Below are 17557 nucleotides of genomic sequence, written 5' to 3'. Positions count from 1 at the left end.
TCACTCCCAGTTTAAAGGAAAGATTTCACCCCATGTGTAATTATTCAGTTCCCAGAGGAAAGCAGAGAAAGGGGGACTTCGGGGCACAGAAAGGGTGAGGGAGAATCAACGAAAGCTTCTTCAAGGAGGTATAGACTGTGGCCGATTAAAGATGGGTACACGGGGCTTCCCTGGTGGCGCAGTGGTTAAGAATCCACCTGCCAATGCAGGGACACGGGTTCGAGCCCTGGTCCGGGAAGATCCCACATGCCGCGGAGCAACTAAGACTGTGATCCACAACTACTGAGCCTGCGTGCCACAACTACTGAAGCCCGTGCGCCTAGAGCCCATGCTCCACAGCTAGAGAAGCCACCACAATGAGAAGCCCGCGCACCACAACGAAGAGTAGCCCCCGCTTGCCGCAACTAGAGAAAGCCCACATGCAGCAACAAAGACCCAACGCAATCAAAAATAAATAAATAAATAAATAAATAAAAGTCATCTCCATTAAAAAAAAAAAGATGGGTACACAGTTTTTGACATTTCTGCTATCAAGAAGTGGGGTTTGGGGCTTCCCTGGTGGCGCAGTGGTTGAGAGCCCACCTGCAGATGCAGGGGACATGGGTTCATGCCCCGGTCCGGGAAGATCCCACATGCCATGGAGCAGCTGTGCCTGTGAGCCACGGCCGCTGGGCCTGCACGTCCGGAGCTTGTGCTCCGCAACGGGAGAGGCCACAGCGGTGAGAGGCCCGCATACCGCAAAAAAAAAAAAAAAAAAAAAGAAGTGGGGTTTGTGTTCCCTCTGCTTGGGTCTGGGCTGATCTGCTTTGACCAGTGGTCTATGAGGAGCTGGCACTATCCCAGGTCTGGCCTTTCAAGAGGCAACTTCTGCTTCCTTTACCTTGGAAACCTGAATGTCCACATGAGAACCCTGAGGCCTCCATGCCGTGAGGAAGCCCAAGCTGGCCACCTGGAGGTGCCATGTGGGGAGAGAGAGCAAGCTGCCTCAGCCCCCAGCTCCCTGGCCCCCAGCCCTGGGAGTCATCACAGTCTGGCCCCAAACATCATTGAACAAAGCTGCCATCCTTGCTGTACTGTGTGTGATGGCTGCAACCATCCTGTGACCATCAGACGAGGTCCTGTACTGTGAACCCATGATTTCCCTAACAGTTTTGCAAAGTAGCCTTAGGGGAGGTGCCTGGTACCCATTTCAGGGCTGTGGAAACCGAGGCTTAGAGAAGTCAAGTCATTCTTCCACGGGGTCGCAACCTCCAAAAAACAGAACCAGGGCTGGGCTTCAAGTGCTCAGAGTCCAAAGTGTGCTCCCTTAGACAGCCTGCCCCGTCATACACGAATAAACGGCTGGACACTTGTTTCTAAGTCCTCTTAAAATCCCAAGCCTGAGACCCCACGAGAAGGGAAGCTACTTCCAATGAGCTAAAAGCATCGTCTCCCAGGCAGCTTAGAAACAGAGGGCAGAGTTAGCAGACAAGGCCTGGCTCTTATCTGGTAAGAGATATGGGCCACCCTTACATATTAATTTCCCTAAAATCATTAGGGCTCAGTTGTACAATTATCTTTCCCCAGGACTAGTTACATGGGTCATTGAGTCAGGGCCCAAGATGGAGAAAACCTGTCTTTTTGAATATGCTTTGGGTTAAAGAAGGTAACACCAGTCTGAGAGACAGGGTGGTCTTTATAGAGACAGTTTAGCCACGGAGAGCTGAGTTTCAATCCAGGTACAGCAGACTCAAGAGCCTGTGTGCTTAACCTCTATGCCATGTGTGTGCGTTTCTTTAACCTGGAATAAAACAAAGGCATTTTTGGCACAAGGTTTGGGCTAGAGCGTTGGCTAAATGGAGCAGATCGTCTTGTTGGGCTCACGCATAAAATAGGTATGCTTTCAGGCACTGTGCGATATTTCTGTCCCACATAGCAGCTTCCAAAGGTGCCTTATCCCTTCCTTTGGAATCTAGAACACGGTTCAAGTCCTGGAGCTAAGTCGGTATTTCTTAAATTATTGACCTTTAATCAACGGCATTAGAATCACCAGGGCTGGTCCTCCACGAGAGGGCAGCCTCCATTAAAAATACAGATTCCCAGGCCCTGCCCCAAAGATGGCCTGAACCAGACATTGTGGGTGGGCCTGGGAATCTGAATATCACATCTCCTCTGAGATCCTTATGCACGGTGACAATTGAGGACAATTGGGAAGAAATACCAATTGCCGTCATAAACATTCGAGTCCAGACAAGTCTAGGCAGAGATTGCTTTTTCCACATCTTCTGTGGAACCCACCACACGGGCAGGAGGACAGCCCATGGACGCATCCACCCTTGGGGGTGGGCGGTCCTCCTCCTGTTTGTTCAAAGACTCCTCCCCTGCCCTCCCCACTTGTCCTCTGCATGGAGGGAAGGGACCACTGAGGATGACAGTTCCCAGCCCCTCAATTGCCAAATGGCTTCCTGATCAACTTGGACAAAGGCAGGTGCTGGCAGGAAATTAGAGGGAGTGAGCGGAAGGGAGAAGCCAGAGGATTTCCACCCCCTTCAGGTGTCCCATCACTCGCTGTTCCCATTGTGCAGCCTGCTCTCTGTGGTCCAGCTCCCCTCTGCTGCGTGGCTCCTGGGTTCTGGTCCCCAAACAAGACACTCCCTACGTGCTAGTGGTTTCCTGCATCTGCTGATCTCTGTGCAGCCTTACCTCTTCCTTTTTTCCTTTATAGCTTCCTGACACCTTTGGAACTACTGATAGTTTCTCACATTCGATTTCCCCCTCTGAACCTACCTGGGGGTGAACTGTTTTTCTGACAGTCCCCTGACCGATGCAGGAACTAACTTGGCATTAAGTCACATCCTACGAATGACTAGCTGTAGCCCGCAGTGACCCTGTGACTCCGGGCCAGGCAAGATGCTAAACGCTTTGTATACATCACTCATCCATTCGAAAGTTTTTATGGAGCATCGATTCGATGCTAGGCACTGGGCTAGTTGTGGGAGATAAAATGGGAGCAAGAGGTGGTCCCTGCCCTAACGGGACCTATAGCACAGAGAATACACATGTGATGCCTGTTACTGCAGGAAAGTACACAGTGCTAGGGAGGGCACAACAAACAGCCAGCTCTATTAAGCTGGTGGTACTATACCCCTTGCAAACAGATGAGGAAACAGAGGCTCGGAAAGGAAAAGATGACATCACAAAGGTGTACAAATGCTCAGAATGGGCTCATCTTTTTTTTTTTTTAACATCTTTATTGGAGTAAAATAGCTTTACAATGGTGTGTTAGTTTCTGCTTTATAACAACGTGAATCAGTTATACATATACATATGTTCCCATATCTCTCCCTCTTGCATCTCCCTCCCTCCCACCCATCCTCCCTATCCCACCCCTCTAGGTGGTCACAAAGCATCGATTTGTTGTGACGGCCCCAGGAAACTAATACAGGTAGAAAAGAAAGAGGTCAGAAGTATGTACTGACCAATACCACCTCCTCGGGTGTCTCAGACCTGATGCTAAGTCATTCCAGTAAGACCCCAACCACTAGGGGCACCCAAAACACAAACTACAGAACGAGAGTAGATTCAGGGGCCTCACCCACACAGACATCCTTGAAAAAAATTGCATTATATTTTAGAAACCTAGAAAAAGGGTGAAGGGAACAATACTGGATGATGACTTTTAAAAATATGCCTACTATGTGATACACATTTCCTATATATTAACTATATTTTGCAGATAATTTTTAATATCCTTTTTTTTCCTTACAAGAAACTTGAAGGTATATGTGACGATTGCTATTTGTCAAATGAGCCATACAGGACTCACTGGTGACACAGAGCTGGGGGATGCCTCAGGAAGTCTGACTCCACAACCTATGCTCCTTGCACCCTGGCCTGCTGTTCCTGGCAGAGCCTGGCTACCAGGCCCTGGATGCCAATTCTTTTCTTGCACTAGTCTTGGTTGGTGTTCACTGAGTTGAAACTGTACATAGTATGTGTGGGAAGGAAAAGCCAACTTGATCAGCATGTCCCATTATTACATCTAAGACATAAGAACCATAACAGATATTATCTTCCTGGCTTCTCAATGCAGAGAGAGAGAGAGAGAGAGAGAAAGGGAGAGAAAAGTGATGGAGGAGAGGCAGGTTATGTCTCTGAGAATGTGGTCAATTTCAGTCCCACGCCCTGCACAGCTGGTAGGTCATTGCCTGGATGGGGCCCAGTGGAGAGATTCTCCCCACAGATTTTCTGTAATAAGGTAAGATACGGCAGTTGTGCAGAGGTAGCCTCCTCCAGGGTAGTTGAGATTCCATCGCCATCTACCTGGGGAATCTACAGAACCTTCTGCACGACTGTTGCCGGGGAATTCTGAAGGGACTTGAATTCAAGGACAAAGCAACGTCTCAGCTCCTTTGCAGAGAATGTCAGGGTCATCCTGTGAACACCAAGGGCTCCTAAGTCATGACACCATTCTCATGAACTGTTCTTGACACCCTCCCCTTAAACTCTTGTAAACTCATCCTTTTTCCTTAGGAAAAGAACAGAATAGGGGAACGGTGGCCATCAGCGTCTTTGGAGATGAACAGTCTCTAAAAGACGTTTTTGGGTTTTTTTTTGTTTGTTTGTTTTGTTTTTTATCAGGGGAGCTTGTTTGCTAATGCCTTCACTGTAGGAGAAGCTCTTCACTAAATGCGGTCCAGAGTCAGCACGTGCTCCCTCAGCAGCCACTTTCCCATGTGAAAAAGCCAGAGGCTGGGCCCAGGGACTCCCAAGTCCCTTCCACTGATAGAACCTGAAGCTTTCTGGGAGTCAGTCGTCACCATAGTGCAATCTCTGGGAAATACGTAGGTAGGTGTAATACTATCAAGAAGTGGTGACTTATTGGGTCCCAGCCTCATTGCTTTTAGGTAAATATTCTTCCCAGTTGACAGGGGAAATGAGTCCCAGAGAGTTTCTAGAACCCACCCCGTATCAGGCTAGACGGTGGTGGAAGGAGGAATCGAATACAGTTTACGTGGCTCCAAAGTCTACACTTGCTCCATGGGGCCAGCTCTCCATCCGGTACTGAGCAAACCCAACCTGGTCAGGACTAAACCACGTCCAAACTACACCACAGCATCAGCCCAGCTGTGATTTAGAAATCAGCTGGCTCATTTGTGTCATATTTTAGATTCTACATATAAGTGATATCATATGGGATTTGTCTTTCTCTTTCTGACCTACTTCACTGCACATGATAATCTCTAGTTGCATCCATGTTGCTGCAAATGGCATTATTTTGTTCTGTTTTATGGCTGCGTAATATTCCACTGTATATATGTACCACATCATCTTTGTCCATTCCTCTGTCGACGGACATTTAAGTAGTAGAATGTATAAACAACAAGGTCCTACTGTATAGCACAGGGAACTCTATTCAATATCCTATGATGAACTATGATGGAGAGGAATACAAAAAATGAATGCATATATATGTATATGTATAACTGAATCACTTTGCTATAGAGCAGAAATTAACACAACATTGTAAACCAACCATACTTCAATTAAAAAAATAAAAATCAGCTGAAGCGTGCAGGCTGCATGCCTGAGATGAAACCAGGAATAAACAAGGTCAGCTTCTCACTTTGCCCTCAGTGTCCACGGTTCTGCAGAGGCAGTGGTGGCCCTCCCCTTGAAAAGAGTTTACAGCCCGCTACACCAAGTTAAAAGGATAAGGTTATTAATAGTAATGCTGGAAGCCCATGCAGTAAAAGTAGTTCTCTCTGAATAGACTTTTTTGGGGGAGTGGAAGAGGTGTTTTTAGGAATAAGAATATATTTGAAGCTACTCAGGCCTTAGAAAGCATCAGCCCACACTCCGTGCTGCACTTTCAACCAAAGCCTTTTGAAGCCATTTACGCACACAGGGATGAAATTAACATAAATGGTTCTAGGACATATTCTCGTTCTGGGGAGGTGTGGGAAAGCAGGGTTTCACACTGGGCGGTGGTGGAGACCATTTCTTTGCTGGGAGCTCCGTTTGTGTCAGGCACTGCCCTCTGTGTTCAACAGCCCCCTTTTTCTCTTTACATTCTCCCAACAAAACCCCGAGTCAGGGCATCCCTGGTGGCGCAGTGGTTGAGAGTCCGCCTGCCGATGCGGGGGACGCGGGTTCGTGCCCCGGTCCGGGAGGATCCCACATGCCGCGGAGAGTCTGGGCCCGTGAGCCATGGCCGCTGGGCCTGCGCGTCCGGAGCCCGTGCTCCGCAACAGGAGAGGCCACAACAGTGAGAGGCCCGTGTACCGCAAAAAAACAAAACAAAACAAAAAAACCCCAAGTCAGGGGCTGTTGGCATCCCCACTTCACAGATGAGAAACTTAAACCTGTTCCTTGCCCAAGGTCCTTAGGACAACAAGCCAGTGATGCTTGTCCTGCTGGGGCCCTCTTTGCTCTGCGGCTTTCCTAGAGCCTGTACATCACCTCTCTCGCTCTGTATGCCAGACCTGCCTTAAGACAGTGATGGCTGGGGACCACCCCCCCCCACCTCTCCACTTATCCAGTCCCTCCGCCAGCCCAGTAAGCTCTCCAAGTGAGCTGATGGCTGTGAAACGGTAAAAGAAGGTCTAGAGCTGATTCCAGCATCGTCTACCTTGATCTATCTTAGCCCCATCTGTAAAATGGGATAATAGCCAAACCTTCCTCTTAGCATTACTGTGGGATTAAATAAGTTATTACCTATCAAGTTATCACATATCAAGTAAGCTCCTAATAAATATAGTTAAGTTTACGAATGTGATCAGGAAGACAAGTGTCCAAGGAGGTAGGGAAGGCTTAAAAGTCCTACGCAGGGGCTTCCCTGGTGGCGCAGTGGTTAAGAATCCGCCTGCCAATGCAGGGGACACGGGTTTGAGCCCTAGTCCGGGAAGATCCCACATACCACGGAGCAACTAAGCCCGTGCGCCACAACTACTGAGCCTGCACTCTAGAGCCCGCGAGGCACAACTACTGGAGCCCGCGTGCCTAGAGCCCATGCTCTGTAACAAGAGAAGGCACCACAACAAGAAGCCCACGCACCGCAACGAAGAGTAGCCCCTGCTCGCCGCAACTAGAGAAAGCCCGCGCGCAGCAACGAAGACCCAACACAGCCAAAAATAAATAAATATATATATTTTAAAAAGCCCTGTGCAGGTTTAAGGGAATAATCTCTGAAAAAATCAGCTCCGTAAACACAGATTTCAACAGCTTCCCAGTCACAGCATATTTACTCTGTGTTTGAAGACTTACGTTTGTTTTTTTTTAAAACATCCTCAGCTCTTTAAGTCTTTTGACTGCATTAAGGCCTTGATCTGAAGCCTCTCCTGCCCCAGGGTCAAGGCAAGCAGAAACCTCAGGACCCAGGAATGGCCCTGCCTGGCAAACACGAAGATTAACAGGAAATGTGGGTCCATTTTCTCTCCAGGCTTACATATTGTTTTCCCCTGAAGTTCAAGGCTACTGAGACAGTTCAGTTGTCCCTCCTGTGTTTTTCTGAGTTTGCAATGTGTCTGCCCTGCTGAATGCATGCTCCTCTGGCTGACAACTCTGCTTTCTGGAAAAAGCAGAAGCCCTCTGCCAAACAGATTCACTCAGGTCTCCCTGCCGATGGCCGTGGCTGCGCACGGTCTGTGTTGTCTTCCCTGCTGCCTGGCGATGTCCTCTGGTTCTGGCAGAGGGCTCTGCTTTTAACGGCCACGTCTTGGTCCCCACCAGTCACTTTTCTGGGACAATACCTGTGGGGATGCAGTCTCAATCATGTTAAAAGTTCAAGTCATGAGGTCCTGCTTCTGTAGTTAAGGCCAATCATAATATTCTGGGGGTGACAAAGGGGATCCAAGTAAGACAGCATGAAAAATACACGGGAGGGGTTTTTCTTGGCAATTTTGCTTGACAGTCCTGAAAGCAGCATAAAGTTCCCCACCCAAAGAAAAGAGCAACAACGTGGCAAATCTTTTGTGGAAGAACTGACTGCGCTTGAGCATTTCCTGAATACCTACTGTGTGCTTGGCATGATGGGGGGACACAGAGCTGAATAGGGCACTTCCTAAGCCTTGGAAGGTATCAATTCCATAAGAAAGTTACACTATAACCGGGGAGAGGAAACTCAAGTCAACTGCACTTGATAGCTATGGAAACAAAGTGTTCTGAGTTTTAGCTTCCCATCTGTAAACAGGGAAAATAACATGACCCACTATACAGAGTCTGTGAAACTCAAATGCAATGAAACATACAAGTACTTGGAAAAGTGCCAGGCTGATAGTGAGAACTCCCTAAGTATCAGTACCATCATGCGTATTATTATCACAATGAAGTGTTTCCAGTGCTATCACAGGGGCACAAATTGAGTTCTAAAGAAACATAGCGCTGTGGGCCTCTGGCGTGTCTTTCTGAAGGCATCTGGGGGTAAACATACATTCCCCATCCTCTGGTTTCCTTCCACACACAGTTTTCTTCTACCGAGAGGTGGTGTATCTACACCTGGGCTACACACCAGAGTCCCTTGGGGAGTCCCCTCCCGTTAAATCCAAACACAACCCCTGGACAGGTTTTAAAACCTTCGCAGGTGATTCTAATGCTCAGCTGAGGTCGTGATCTGCTATATAATTTGCGGGGTCCAGTGCATGATAAAAACGCAGGACCCCTTGTTCACAATGTTAAGAATATTCAAGACGAGGACAGCAGAGCATTAAACCAAGGGCCCGACGCCCCTGCAAGGTGGCTGTCGGGTGAAGCCGGCCCGGGCTGAGGCTGGGAACCACCGTATTCGTAGGACATTCTAGCCTCTCTCTGCCCATGGAGGCTTCTGTCCACAGAGAAGGGAGAGTGGCTTGTCCGGCTGGTGAATTTGGGGAAACGAGTAGCCACGTTGGGTCCGTCCCCACCATGTCCATCTGTCCTCTGCTCTGGGGATGGGTCTGTCCGTGCGAAGTGAGCGTTTTGCTCCGCTCGTCGCTGTCCTAAGTTTCACAGGGGCAGCCCCTGCCTGGGAGGCCTGAGCGGCCTGGCACTTCCTCTCTGGATGTTACTTTGTCTCATCCCGGGATGCAGACTCTGCAAACCCCCTTGGACAAGCTGAGGAATATAAGAACCAAATATTTCCTTGAAAGCTGGTTCCAGCTGGGCAGGGGCAGGGGAGGGTAATTCCTGGCTGCAGTTGGAGGGTCTCCAAAGATGAGCCCTCACTGCAGTGGGAAGACAAGTGGGGCACTGACACCCCGAAGACGCCAGCAAGCAAAAACCCGGCGAAGAGTTTTCTCATCGTGGGAAGGAGCGACCAGTGCCAAGGCCGTGACCCCGCTGCAGGTGAGGGGAGAGGCAGGGGGTGGGAGCTGACCTCTGGCCAAGACAGGGCAGAGGGGATGTAATAGAAGTTGCTGCACACCTGGCCAGGCCCTGCTGGCTTTGGAGGGCTTCAAGGAGACCCCTCCGCGGGTTCCGCGCAGGGGAACGAACAGAAGCTGTGTCAGCGCCCAGCAACTTCCTGCTTCTGCCTGGGTACCAACAAGAGAGGCCCTCAGGGCCAGGGTCTGAAGGCAGGTGGTGGGGACCACAGCACAGAAGGCGGAGCCCCTGAGCCCCCTGCCCACCAATACCAGCTCCAGAGCGGTGGCCCCTTCCAGGGCATCCTCGGCCCGGCTGCAAGGGGTACTGATGGGTCCCCTGGACGAGGGGCCTCCAGATCTGCAGCCCAAGTGCCGTGTTTATCATTCACCGCATTTCCCTGATTGCCTCTGGGGGAAACTAACTTGAGAATTAAGAGCAAATATTTGACTTTTTCTCCCTTTTCTCCCTCCCCTGCCGGTCATTTCACACAGTCCTGTTTAGACTGGATGCTGGTTAATGGGCGACCTTTAGCCCTTTGGCTAAAAGCTGTGACGAGGAAATCCACCTCCCGTTAATGAGGGTTTTGTTCGGGATCCCGGGAGCATCGAGCACACAGCTTCTGCTCTGCAACTGCATTGTCCCCCTGGCTTAGAAAAAGAAAACGGAAAAGAAAAACAAACAAAGAGAACGAAAAAACCTTCCACTGTTGAATTACAACAGCAAACTCCAGGCCCTAAGCAGGTTTCAGCCTCTACTAAGACAACAAAAGGTCCTACGTGCCAGGCGCAGGCACGAAGAGTGGAGGGAAGTGGAAGGGGAGGGTGGTTCAAGGAAGAGAGGGAAATCGGGCAATTAACTGCTTTTTAGAAGTTATCTCCGGTGGCTCTGCAGCCCCCAACAAGCTGTGATGCCCTGAGCACTTCAGACTTCAAAGGATGGGCCCCCCATCAGACCAGGTGTCCCTCACAGAGACGTGGCAGCCCGTAGGCGCCTTGACCTTGATCTTTCTCAGGCAGTGAAAGCTTCTTGCTTCCTGGCTCTAAGTGGATGCCAGAGCCTTCCCATCACATGGTCCGAGTTACTTCTTCCTTATCTTCTCTCTCCTTTGTTGATGCTGAGTATGACTTTGGAAAGGCTTGATCCTTTCATTTTATGCTAACCACTCTGGTCCAGTGCCACCTCTTTCACCCCCCACCCCCAGATTCTAATCCCTGAGAACCAGGGTCCTCTGTCTCGTCATCCACCTGGCTTGAATCGTCCATCTCCTAGGACATGTGAGTGACCATCAGCAATTGCTGAGGGCAGGGAGCGTGCCTGACAACGTCCCCCCCTACCACCTCGATGCTCCCAGGACACACACGCTCCAAACACGTGCAGTCGTGGAGGGCTCGAATATTAATACATGCCGGTTGTTACTTGCATCATATTAGGCACGATGGCTAACAAAGATGGCTCCTCAGCCAGAGGCGACTAAAATTTTTAAAGCAGTCAACATTTATTGACTGTTGACTATTTGTATGTTAATGAGTTAACTCTTAAAATTCCTCAAACTCATCTCAAGACTATCCTAGGATTTCCATGAGTTCCTAAATAAAAAAAACAAAACCCAATTCCTTTTTTTTTGGGGGGGGGCAGAGAGGAACAATGATTTATGTTTTTTGTTTGTTTGTTTTTAAGAGATCATTTCAGAACTCTCTTGAATTTTACATCAATAAAAACTTTACTTCAACTACAGGGTCTGCTGCAAGCTTGGATAAAATCCAAATGCTTGTATTTGGGTTTGTTTTTCAGCAACACATGGAGAGGAGAAGAAAGGAAACGAAAGCAGAGGTGGGGAGGAGAGGGGAGGGGAGGTGGGCAGAGACCGGGGCAAGTACTCAGTCACAAGGCAGGTTCCTTGAGACAAAAGAGGCTGAGGCTTGACGCCAGGAGAACTGAGCTGGGTCGTCAGGAGGACTGGTCCTATAGGTGTCTGACGTGATAGGATCCTGTTTTCCCATCTTTGCAGTGGGGGCCCCACACTCCTCGGGAGGATGGAAAAGGGAAGCATGCTGGGGTTTGCACGCCTGCTGGTCCACGGACCAGCCAGACTCCGGGGAATTGACTTCTCCCCAGTCCACACCAGCCTTCATCTCGTCCCCTGCAGGATGAGGACACTAATACACACGCAAGCTGGTTTTGAGGATTACAGGTGACCCTGGATGGAGCTCACTTTCATGTTATGAGATTGAAGGAAGTACATTTTTTTCCTATTTAAGAGAATGAACTGTTACGTGACAAAGCTGGTGGAGGACAAGGGAGACTGTCCTATGCCTGCCTTGAGGGTGGAGCCAGAGGCATGAGGTTCTATCACAGCGTATTATATCTTTACATAGTTATTATGCATATATGTCACCTTCATACATATGTCTATTTATACACTTAACAGATATGCATTTTATTATATACTATGTATGTGTGTATATACACATATGCTCACAGATAACACATGTTATATATTTTATTATACCTATGCTATGTATGTGTATGCACACATAGGAACCACATACAATAAAAAGCATATAATTTTATGCACACCTGCACGCACACACATACTAGCCATTAGCGAGCACTTAAGATGTTCTGGATAAGGAGAACTGCTATGGGCTTTATACACTTGATCTTCCTTAAGCCCCATAATGATGCTGTGCAGTGGCAACTACACTATTCTGCCTATGTTGTGAACGAGGAAACTGGCTCACTTCTGTGAGGTCACTTCCACATGGTCTCACAGCCTTTTAGGGGCCAAGTTGAGAACTGAGCCATGGTTTGTCCAATGTCAAAGTCCAGCACTTGGGGCTTCCCTGGTGGCACAGTGGTTGAGAGTCCGCCTGCCAATGCAGGGGACACGGGTTCGTGCCCTGGTCTGGGAAGATCCCACATGCCGCGGAGCGGCTGGGCCCGTGAGCCATGGCCGTTGAGCCTGCGCGTCCGGAGCCTGTGCTCCGCAATGGGAGAGGCCACAGCGGTGAGAGGCCCGCGTACCGCAAAAAAAAAAAAAAAGTCCAGCACTTGAACCATGGAGGTTCCCTGCCTCTCACAGAACAGACAAGGCTCAGAGCAGACAGAAGGTGGCTGGACTTCTCCTGGGGTGTCCATCTCTCATCCGCATCCCTCACATGCCCGCTGGGCATGCCCTCCCGCACCTGGGTGCCACAGAGATGATGCCAAGCGGGGGGCTGTGGTCCAGCCTCCAATACCAGCATGAGGCAGTCGGGGGGGACCACCACTTCGAGTGACTCAGAACTCCGTTCCAGAGGAGCCTTAGCAGCTGGGGAGTCGGAGAGTCAAAGATACTGGATCACGTGCTGGCTGACTTTAAATCAAGCCGTTAGCTCTGTAATTTTGAGTGAGCAATGTCCCCTTGCACTGTCTCCCTCTTGGAAAAAGCTTTTAATTAACCCACCGACCACAGGCTACTGAGAAGAGTAGGCGGTGTGAAAACGACTCTCTTTTCTGTCACTGCATATTAAGCCCTCGCGCCAGAAATCAGATCAACTGATACAGTCACCGCCTTAATCAAACTGAGTGTCCTAGTATCAAGCTGCCAGGTCCCAGGCAGCGCTGTGGTCACGCTTCTTCCCACCACCTCCCTTGCTAAAATTACCCACATTTGTGATTTCTTGCAGAAAGTTTGGTAATGAATGTGGCTTCTCTGTTTTCAGCTGTACCCAGCAGAAATCGCCCTGCAGGCACTCTACTAGACCTTTTATCCATACTCAGGAAAAAGAATTGATTGATTTTGAAGTTCAGTGTTGGCATCTGCTGTTATTCAAAACCAGGACCTCGGTGGCCGGCATCCACCGTGCTTTCAGCGCTGCCACCCGTGTGCAGCAAATGAAGACAAGCTGTTGTCAGATGAGAAATGCAAAACAGTCAATCTGTTTGTCTGTTTAATGTAACTGGGAACATAAGCTGCTGAAAGTGGTACAATTCGGCACTGTCAGATGGGAGACACTCTCCAACAAACAAAAACCTAATGACCCATTTTACCCACGCTCGGAGTTCGTCCTAATGGTACTTTCCATATGCACTTGAACATGCTTTTATCTGAAACTGCAAATGGTACGATTTTCCATCCAACACAAGCGTGTAATCTGTGTATGTGGGTGGGGGTGGAAGCGAGGCCGGGTGGGAGGTGCCCCCCATCCCGGCCCCATGGAGGAAGGCCGGATGTTCTAGACATCTTAAAGCGGGAAGCATATTGCAGAAGCATCTGACTCTCATCTTCCCTTTACACCTGTCATTGTACCGTATTAAAGGGAAAAAGATCAAGTCATTAACCATGATAGATATGTTTTTAATAAGTAAGTGTTGTGCCTCGCCAGGCGGATAAATAGCGGGACTGCAGATAGCTTCAGAGCCCGGTGTGGGATTACAGCGGGAAGTTAAAGGCGCTGCCTGTGTCTTCCAAGGGTGTGCAATTTGGGAAGCACGGGGTTCTCAACATTATCCAAGGCTGCAACGCTTCCAGAATGCTCCCTGCTGGCTCTGGACTCTAACTTGCCTGTTACTTAGGGGAGCTATCTCACTTTTGTCTCTCAGGACGTTTAATGCCTGGAGAAATGTGTCTGCCCCCCAAAGGCTGTTATCCAAACCCAGTGCCCACTCATGCCTTTAAAAATGTGTCTCTCCACATGGACCTATCTATGAGACAGAAACAGACTCACGGACATGGAGAACAGACTGGTGGTTGTCAAGGGGGAGGGGGTTGGGGGAGGGATGGAGCGGGAGGTCGGGGGGAGCAGATGTGAGCTTTTATATACAGAATGGATGAACAACAAGGTCCTACTGTACAGCACAGAGAACTATATTCAACACCCTATGATAAACCATAATGGAAAAGAATACAAAAAGTAATGTATGTGTGTATATATATCTGTATATATATATATATATATATGTATAACTGAATCACTTTGCTGTACAGCAGTAATTAACACATCGCAAGTCAAGTATACTTCAATTTAAAAAAATGAAAAAAAGGTAAAAAAAAATACATATTGACCACCATCAAAATAGATGTGTCTCTCATTGGCATGGCAAATAATGATGCCTCTTGATTCATATGGACTGCCAGAAGCACTGTGTTGAGAAGGATTCTGAGGCACACCCATAGAAAAGAATATTAGGATTAGTTATTAGACCCTGATGTTATTTGTCTGCAGCCACAAGTGGCGTTTATTCACGACAACAAGTTAGGACAAGCGGAACTCAATTCTTCACGTTCAGGATCCAACAAAGATACCTTTTTTTTTTTTTCTTTTGGTACCAGAAAGGCAAATCTACTTGAGTCATGACAAAATGTGGAAGAAAAAAGAGAGGCTGAGCAGGCTGATCCATGCCGCTCAGAAGACTCCTTGCAAAAGAATACGTCTGGCCTCAAACAGCGCTTGGATACAGTCAGTGGAAATAAGGCGAAAGCATATGGTTTACATTTCCTCTATAAAGAAATATGGGTGGGAACCTTGTGGGACCCGAGACGCAATAACAAATACAGATACTTGACAAGGCTTGGCAGGCGAAGACAGAATATTTCTGTGTTTACCTGACAATGCGACTGGAGTCCAGCCCACCGGGGAGCAATCCATTTGGTTGTGACCCGTCGCACCCTGGCAGAATGTCCTTGCAGAGACATTAATGTCAGCCGGGGAAGCATCGCTCTCTCCCCCTTCCAGGCGAGCCCTCCCTCCAGTGAGCGATGCTGGTACTGTCACCAGCTAATGATGCACAGTTACACCTCTTGGACACGGGGAGAGACTGTATCACATTACCGTGCAATATTACTGTGTGATACACGCAAGGAGGAAGGGTGGACTCTTTTGTTCTCATCTTCCCAGTCCAAAGTCTTTTTTTTTTTTAAATTGAACTCTGACTTTTCTTTGGGCATGTGATCATTTGAGTGGCTTGATCAGTGTGAAAGTTTGACCCTTCATGTTTGTTTGCCTTTTTCTTTTTTTTTTTTTTTTGCCACCTCACTCTCTGGACTAGCCTTTCCGATTCTGTAAGTTGGGGGACAAACTGAACAAAAGAGGAGTCAATGAGAGAAAGAAAATGAAAGGTGCTTTCTCTGGATTAGGATTCTGAGACACACCGGGGTTCGAAACAGTGAGCTCATGGAAAGAAAAAGGGAGATGCCACCCTCCCAGTCATACACGTTTTGTTTCAAAACGAAAAGTGTCATTTGTAAGCTAGGGCCTAGATGATTATTGTTACGTCTATCACACCTTCGGTCAGGAAAAAAGAAAAGTTAATAAACGTGGGTTTTTTTTTTTCCCATTTCTTTCCATGACAGATCAAAAGTCACATGAGTTGGGTTGCAGTGCAGCTGCCTGGATGATACTTGGCCTCTGCATAATAAATAGGGAGTTTCTAGAACCACCACCAGCTCATTAAGGAGCACTAATTCAGAATGGATGGCACAATGTTCAGTAATTTAAGCGACGTGGACAATGAAGGTTCTCAGCCCCGGTACAAAGAGCGGCCCATAGGATCATGTGGAATGCGTAATTACAGCTAATATCCATTTCAGCTTGCATAGAACATCCAACGAAACAAGGTCACAGCCAAGGGCCGGGAGCTGATCCCGGGGAGCGTGGCAGGGGGCACGGGAGTCAGGGGGGCAGGTGAACTGTTTCCATTACTTGGGCTCGTCCATGAATAAGCCCCTGACAGCTCCCGCTAGCACCGGGCAGCAGAGATGCAAGGGCTCTGTCTCCGAGCCTACCCACGACCGGCAGGAGAATTCAGCAAAGGGTGGCCTAGAGTGCAGAGGTGAGGCCTGCAGCTCTCGTCCCGACTGACTCGCAGACAAAGCGTAAAGTTCTGGATGCTTCTCCTCCCTGGGGCCCATGGGAAAGGGTTTCTGTGACTGAGAGGTGTCCCCCCAGTGTTCTCTGTGGTCCACACCGTTCTGTGTGGTCCACACTGAGGGTCTGCAAGGCTTAAGGAGGGGAGGTCATCAAGCTGGCAGAGGTCACTGGGAGGGGGTGCATTGCAGGTGGGGAATTTAGACCCTCCTGGCTCTGTGGATGAGACATCCCTTTGAATCTGAGCTGTAAATAGGCATGGCTCTTGGTTACAAGCAATAGAAGCCAACTCTGGAAGATTTAAGCAGAGAGAAGAATTTACTGACAGGGTAATGGGGGTTCACAGGGCCTCCAGGAAATCTGGAGAAGGGGGCTCAGAAAACAGGGAGGTGAGGCGGAAGGAAGGCTCATATTAACAGACCAGTTCTTTGTAGCCACTGCCTGGCACTGCCTAGGGGTGCAGGGGCCAAACTTCCTTCCCTGCCATCAGAGACCCCAGATCCTGGGCTCCAGCACTGACACCCTGGGCTCTGGGTGTCACTCTCACCACTTCCTGGTTTCCCTGACAACCAAGTCCAAGTCTAGGATTGTTGTGTATGATTGGTCAAGACCAAGTCACGTGCCTGCTGGCTTCCAAGGAGCCTTGCCCTTTCTGACTTTCATGCTGGGATGGGGGCCTCCAAGGATTCATAAGGGTTAAGTTAAATAAGATTGGCTCTCAGATTCAGGACTGCACCCAAGTGTCAAACGTCTGCTCTGTCTTGTCATCTCCGTGTGACCTACGCAAGCCACTTTCCCAAGCTCAATCTGCTTCTTGTGGCAAAGTGGAGGCAACAACAGTACCACCCTTACAGGCTATGATGATGATGACACGGGGCACTTCATTAATGCACTGCACACGCATTTGTTGAGTGCCTGCAGTGGGCAAGGTTTAGTGTAGCTTCATAATGGTGCATACAGCAGGGCAAGCCCCTCATCGTGGAACAGCCTTTGGCCTCCCAGCAGAGATGGGGAGAGGTAGGTTTACAGGGAATTGGGATGCAGATTTAATAAGACTTGCTGATGAACTGGATGTGTGGGATAAAAGAGAGGAAAAGGAAACAAGAGACATCTCCAGTTTCTGGGAGATTTCACTGGTAAAGCCATTGGCTCCATTCTTGGCATACAGTAAGTGCTCAACCAGTGTTCACTGCTAACATGATTGTCCACATGTTATCATCATCATTCATCATCATTTTAATTTTTACCACCTGCTGGCCAATCTGCACAGATAACTTTGATAATTCAATATAACATAGGGATTACAGGTTCGGCTCAGCCTACGTGGGCTCAGACCTTAACACTGGCATTTGCCAGCTGTGTGACCTTGGGAAGACTACTTAACCTCT

The 17557-nt window shown here is 48.8% G+C and overlaps 1 protein-coding gene across 2 annotated transcripts in view; it reads right to left on the bottom strand.

Moving 5' to 3' along the window:
- MAF (MAF bZIP transcription factor) overlaps nucleotides 1–17557 on the bottom strand; it is a gene marked incomplete at its 5' end in the record, with an annotated part of 359645 nt that overhangs the window by 66935 nt on the left and 275153 nt on the right. The gene's annotated exons all lie outside the window — the stretch shown is intronic.

The sequence above is a fragment of the Mesoplodon bidens genome (assembly GCF_964165515.1).
Source record: "Mesoplodon bidens genome assembly, chromosome: 18".
NCBI classification, from domain to species: Eukaryota; Metazoa; Chordata; class Mammalia; order Artiodactyla; family Ziphiidae; genus Mesoplodon; species Mesoplodon bidens.
This window is presented reverse-complemented; position numbering and strand designations above follow the sequence as displayed.